Source organism: Grammomys surdaster, unplaced genomic scaffold (assembly GCF_004785775.1).
Source record: "Grammomys surdaster isolate TR1022 unplaced genomic scaffold, NIH_TR_1.0 1164, whole genome shotgun sequence".
Taxonomy (NCBI): Eukaryota; Metazoa; Chordata; class Mammalia; order Rodentia; family Muridae; genus Grammomys; species Grammomys surdaster.
In genome coordinates, this window is record NW_021605583.1 from 671684 (window position 1) to 677865 (window position 6182).

The 6182-nt window shown below is 47.2% G+C and overlaps 1 pseudogene; it reads left to right on the forward strand.

The window, feature by feature from the left end:
- The first annotated feature begins 905 nt into the window (after positions 1–905).
- On the forward strand, positions 906–1298 carry LOC114635137 (annotated as a pseudogene).
- Positions 1299–6182: the final 4884 nt, after the last annotated feature.

Below are 6182 nucleotides of genomic sequence, written 5' to 3' on the forward strand. Positions count from 1 at the left end.
AGTTGTATTAAAACATCAATTTCTTCTTTTGTTGAATCCATGAGTTTATCGTGGGTTTGAATCAAAATACTGAGGTGATTCTTAGGGATGTAGACTCAGAGTATGGTGTTGCTTAGATAGAGGAGTCACATGGGAGATGGCGTGGCTCATGGCCCATTAGTTCTTCCAGTGTTTTCTTGGCTCCTGTTGGAGGGGTCTGGAGACAAGGACCATTTCACGGGTAAGTGTGGAGTCCATATAGACCCTCAGCTCAGAAGAGCCGCAGCTTGGCTTAGTGCTCCCTGTTGCTGTCTTGAAAGTCTTGAGCATCTATTGAACCAGGAACACCACCCTCCTCCTTCTCATTTGATACTGCTTCCAGCAAATTTTAGCCTTTCCTGAGGATGGGTCAGGATGGGCCTCAGCTGAGGGAGAAGGTGATCTGTGGGTAGCTTCCTCACGCTCTCTTTGGAGCTGTGGGCAGGAAGCTGTGTGTGGAGCTAGAAGCTGACCCCAGGTTTTCCTCATGATCTTTGTCCCTGAAGATCCATTTCCTGTGTGCCGGCATGGTGGGTTCTGTGTGTACCCGTATGGGAGTCCACGTGTGCCTGCAAGGTAGAGTCCACATGTGCTGGCACAGTGGAAACGGGCTCTAGAGAGGGGCAGATCTGTGCTTGTTGTTATGCTTGCTGTTTGCTCGTGCCCTGGTCTCAGACAAATGACTTAAACCCTCTCTGTGTTCCAGTTTGCCCATTTGCAAAGTGAGGAAAATGGAAGCTGGGAGGCTGGTTTGAAAGTTAAAAAATGACCCTATAGCATCTGGCTTGGCACCTGACACTGGAAATAGCAAAGTCATTCCTCTGTTCTCTTAAGAATGTTTATTTAAGCTCTTCCGGGGACTGTGCTTAGAGTGAAGGGTGCTCAAGATGGTCCAGCATTTGACATACCGTCGTAGGCTTTCCTACAACACAGCCTCTAACAAAACTGGGCTGTCTCGAACCCCTGGCAACAGGATTGTTTACCTTTACACCCAGAAGGTTGGGAAGGCACCCAAATCTGCATGTGGTGTGTGCCCAGGCAGACTGCGAGGGGTTCGTGCTGTGAGACCCAAAGTCCTTATGAGAGTGTCTAAGACAAAGAAGCATGTCAGCGGGGCCTACGGTGGCTCCATGTGTGCCAAGTGTGTCCGAGACAGGATCAAGCAGGCTTTCCTTATTGAGGAGCAGAAAATGGTTGTGAAAGTGTTGAAGGCACAAGCACAGAGTCAGAAAGCAAAATAAATATGCATTTTTTTAAGTAATAAAAATCAAGGCTTAGTCAAAAAAAAAAAAAAAGAATGTTTATTTAAACACATGAGCTGTCTTACTCTTGCTCTGTCTTCTGCAGGGTCTCTCTGTGTAGCCCAGGCTGCCCTAGAACTCAATTCTCTCTCAGGTGCTGGAATTACAGGCATGAGCCACCATGTCCAGTCAGAGACGTCTTCTTTGACTATCTCCCACACATCCATCAAAGGGAGAGCAAGGGTCAGTGACTCTACTGCTGTACAGCACACGTACTACCACGCCACCATTTTGAAGTCAGGGATCTGGATGTGGTTTAGCTGGATTTTTGGCTCAGGCTCTTTAATAAGACCGCAGTCAAAGTGTCTCCTGGGGACGTGGTTATCTCAAGTTCCAACTGGGCCCAGGATCCACTTCCAAGTTCATTCACGTGGTCATTGGCAGGATTCTCTGCATTGGAGGCTGGAGGGCAACTGTAGTTTCTTGCTTGATGACCTTCGTTAGGATAAGTGTGGATGTGGGAAGCGGGCAGAGGAGAGGGAGGAGGAGTGAACACTGCTTTTGCTATGGTCTTCTCGCTATGCACCAGCCACCAAGTTCAGCCTACGCTCAGGGAGGAGGCCACACAGACAGATGCCAAGAGGCAAGGGTCAAGGACACATCCTTATAGACGTTTACTGTAGGCTCTGTCTGCTTCTATCACTGCAGACCCATGCCCAGCAAGGGTGCGACACTGTTAGTTCCAGAGAAGCAGAGGAATACAGTCGTGCCCCATGGCTGAAAGGTGAACAGGGGTATCTGTGAACGGCCCTGATGATACGCGTGATCCTGAGGCACAGAGACTTCCTTAACTCATGAGAGGGTCTACAGAGAGTTTAATCAAGCAAAGGTTAATAAATCAAGCTGGGGATTCAGAGCATAACTTGAGGGAAACAGGCGATCGTTGAATATGTTTAAGCAGGGGAGCCATTTAACTAGTGAGTCTTAAAATGATTATTAGTAACGACTTTTAAATTGAAAAGGAGAAATTCATATGCAAGGTTAAAATTAGGGGTCCAGAATATTTATGTTTTTTTTACATAAATAAAAAACAGCTTCTTTACCTTCCCTGGGACCCTTCTTTGAATTATTTTTTCACTCTCTTGGGTATCTTGGAAATATTGAGGAACACACACACACACACACACACACACACACACAGAGAGGGAGAGGGTGGCACATGAGTGACTTCCTTGTGTACACCTTAGATAGCTCAAGAATATTGAATGTGTGTGTGTGTCTGTGTCTGTGTGTATGTGTGTCATATCATTATGAATCAATTATCTACGTCTTTAGTACACATTATTCTGTATCTATCTTTTTATTTTTCTATATATTTTAGAAATAATTTCATAGCACAGACAAATCTGTCTTATTGAAGGTTTTGAAAAGTAGAATGGAGTGACTATGGCAGAGGAAGCCAGCCAAACTAAGAGACTCTGAATAATTCTGATTATTTTTATTCATTTATTCACCAAACATTGATTTAGGTCTTTGCTAGGCCCCGGCTTATCAAGTTATGTAAGAAATGATCTCTGCTTTCAAGGAGCTCCAGGGAGTGGAAACACGCAAACACATAAATCGTGGTACAATGGGTTTGGGTGTTGTCGCTGGGGTGGGGTGACAAGTGTCTAGACTGGGATGTCTCCGTGAGATAAAATGCACAAAGCAGCGGGGACATTCTTTGGAAGGAGCATTAATGGGCACCGTGTGATGAAGGGGTGCTTCGAACCTTCTAGAAACATCTGTCATTTATTTCACATGCTCGTAGCCTCGTACCGACAGGGGGTCTGACGGAGACTAGTGTTACCCCACAGACTGAGTGGCTTGTGATACGAGTGGTTTCCTTGTCATTTCTCAACCTTCGCCGATAGCGTCTCCAACTCCCGCCTGGCTGTTGCACAAACATCGAGCGCGTTAGTGATTATGCGGGAAGATGAGCCTCTGATTCATTTTCGATGTTCCGTGTTATGAGGCAAGCTCCCCGGCCATCTGTTCTGGGGAGGAACATGGTACATATTTTGATTATTTTATTTTTATCTTAATCAAGTGGCAAGTTTCCATCTCGATGCTTCTTAACCTGAGCAGTTGTGGCTGGGAGGTGACAGGCTGGAACAGATCGGCGAGGGAGGGAAGACGGAGGTGCCACCTGGTGCCAGTCGGATGTAGTTTGTAAACACTGCTCTTCGAAGCCCTTTCACCTCCTGCATCAGTGAAAGAGTTTCCAGCCCTCTGATGGTCACTGCAAGGCTTACAGTGCCAACCTCCTGGGGCTTGTTACACAAAACAGGGCAACGAGAGAGGTGGTCAGGACTGCTGGTTACATCTGAGGGCCCTGGGCAGTCCCAGCTAGAGGACTGCGCATGTGCAAAGGGGAAACCCGGAACTTCCTGAAGTGGCAAAGAGAAGTAGCTGTAGCCTCCTAATTAGAAACGCCCAAAGTCCCTTAGTCTAGTTACTGACATTAAGAGGTTTCACTTTTTCCAGTCAGTGCATTTGATGGAAATGTCTAATTATGTGCCACGATGGTTCTCAGGATGCAAGGGGTGAGAGTAGTCCAGCTATGTGTCTTGGCAGATGTTTACTGGAGACCGGGCCTATAATAAGGGCTTGGGAGCAGTGGGTTTATGTGTGAAAAGGAGGCTGGGGGAAATCGGGCAGCATGTGGCTGGTAGCTCAAGTGGGACCTGGGCTCTCAGGCCTGCTGAGGACCTGTTGGGAGTGCTATCATCCCACTGGGGAGCTGATGTGTTTGCTCCTTTCTTTCCTTTCCTATTTATTTTTATTTCTAATTTATGTTTGTGTGTATCTTACCTGTATGCTTGCCTCCCACGTTTATGTAATATTTTAAATGGCAGCACCCGATCTGTCTTGTGTTACGGAATCGCCATCTTCCCGACTAGGCAAGGCCTGAGGCCACGAGTGGCCGCTGTTCTCGCTGCTGCCATGGCCAAGGCCGCTGGCCCAGGCTGGCCAGAACACCGGCCCTGCATCCACGAGAAGCCAGAGTGGGAGATGGCTCTGCCAATCTACCACGCTGTCTCCACAAGGCTGGGCTGAGCCCAGACCATCACACCATCCACACGGTACCCGGTAGAAATGAGATTCTAATATTTAAAGATTATCCAATAGCTTTATATACTTGGTAATGCTCAATTATCAAGATGCCCACACAATTGGAAGTGTTAACCAATTAACTAACCTAGATATAAGTTGTTACCCAGGACTGCTCTCGCTATATGCGTAGCTCTCCATGGCTCCTACATCTCTGCCTCTTAGCTCCTCCTCCTCTCCTTACTCCTTCCACATTAGCTCCTCCCAAATTACCGAGTTTATGGTAAATGTTGGGGGGAGGGGAACTATCCAGCTACATCCCATATGCATGCAGTACCCATGGCAGCCATAAGAGGGCATTAAATCCTGTGGAACTGGTGTTAAAGACAGTTGTTAGCCACTATATGGGTGCTGGGAATTGAACCCTGGTCTCCTGAAAAAAGCAGCTGATGCTCTTAACTGATTAGATTTCTCCAGACAACCCCCCGCCCATCTATTTCTTGACTCTGATAGTTGAGGGCTACTGTCTACTTTTAGAGTACTTGAGTTCTTTGCTCCTAAAACCAAGGGGAAAATGTCCAGAGGCAGATGAGCAAGACAGAGAGGGTGCTTCAAGTGGCTAGCTGCACTTTGCTTGAGAATCATCTCTCGGAGCTGGGGTCGAGGTCCTTGGTGGGCTGAGAAGTGGTCTAAATTATAAACTACACCACTTCTGGAGCACGGGAGAGGCAAGGGGAATCTACGGAGTCATCAAGAGTGTCGTGGGGTGAGTTTTGATACACTGGGCACCAATCTCAATCCCCAAACGTACATGAGTGAGAAATCCCCAATTTTGGGCTTTCATTAATTCTCAACTTTGACTCTGTTATCTTGCTCTGTGCTGATGAAGGATTTAATTCCATGCATGTCTCTTCTTGTGTCCTAGCTTCTTGTCTAACTCTTTGCTTGCTCCTAGGTTTCTGGAAGTCACTGGAAGCCTTTGAGAAGCTATGTGTAGAAAACAGACCATAATGCTTTTATTTTACTTTTATTTGAGTTAGGGGAGGAGTGATGGGAGGAGTGATGAAGGGAGGAGTGATGGGAGGAGTGATGAAGGGAGGAGTGATGAAGGGAGGAGTGATGGGAGGAGCAGTGGGAAGAGCAATGGGAAGAGTGGTGGGAGGTGTGATGGGAGGAGTGATGATGGGAGGAGTGATGGGAGGAGTGATGATGGGAGGAGTGATGGGAGGAGTGATGATGGGAGGAGTGATGGGAGGAGTGATGAGGGGAGGAGTGATGGGAGGAGTGATGAAGGGAGGAGTGATGGGAGGAGTGATGGGAGGAGTGATGGGAGGAGTGAGTGATGAAGGGAGGAGTGATGGGAGGAGCAATGGGAAGAGCAATGGGAAGAGTGGTGGGAGGAGTGATGGGAAGAGTGAATGATGAAGGGAGGAGTGATGGGAGTGATGGGAGGAGTGATTGGAGAGTGATGAAGGGAGGAGTGATGGGAAGATTCTTAGGGTCAACTGCTTAGAGTGAACAAACATCATGTTTTCCTTTTCTCTTTGTTGGTTCATTTTGTTTACTTTGAAGTTGTCCAGTGACTCACCATGTACAGAAAATGCCCTGTACAGGATCTAACAGCTCTTAGGATTTGTTTTTGTCCAGCTGCTTGGACCGTGTGACCTAAGAGGTCATTCCCATTGCCATCTCTGAATGACACAGTGGCCTCTGTGGGTATAGTTATCATCATTCCTGATTCCTAGAACCTAAAAGGAGTGGCTGTACATCCCTTGTTAGTGTTTCAATGAACTACCCCATGGGCCCATTTATTTTAGACACCTTAGAAAT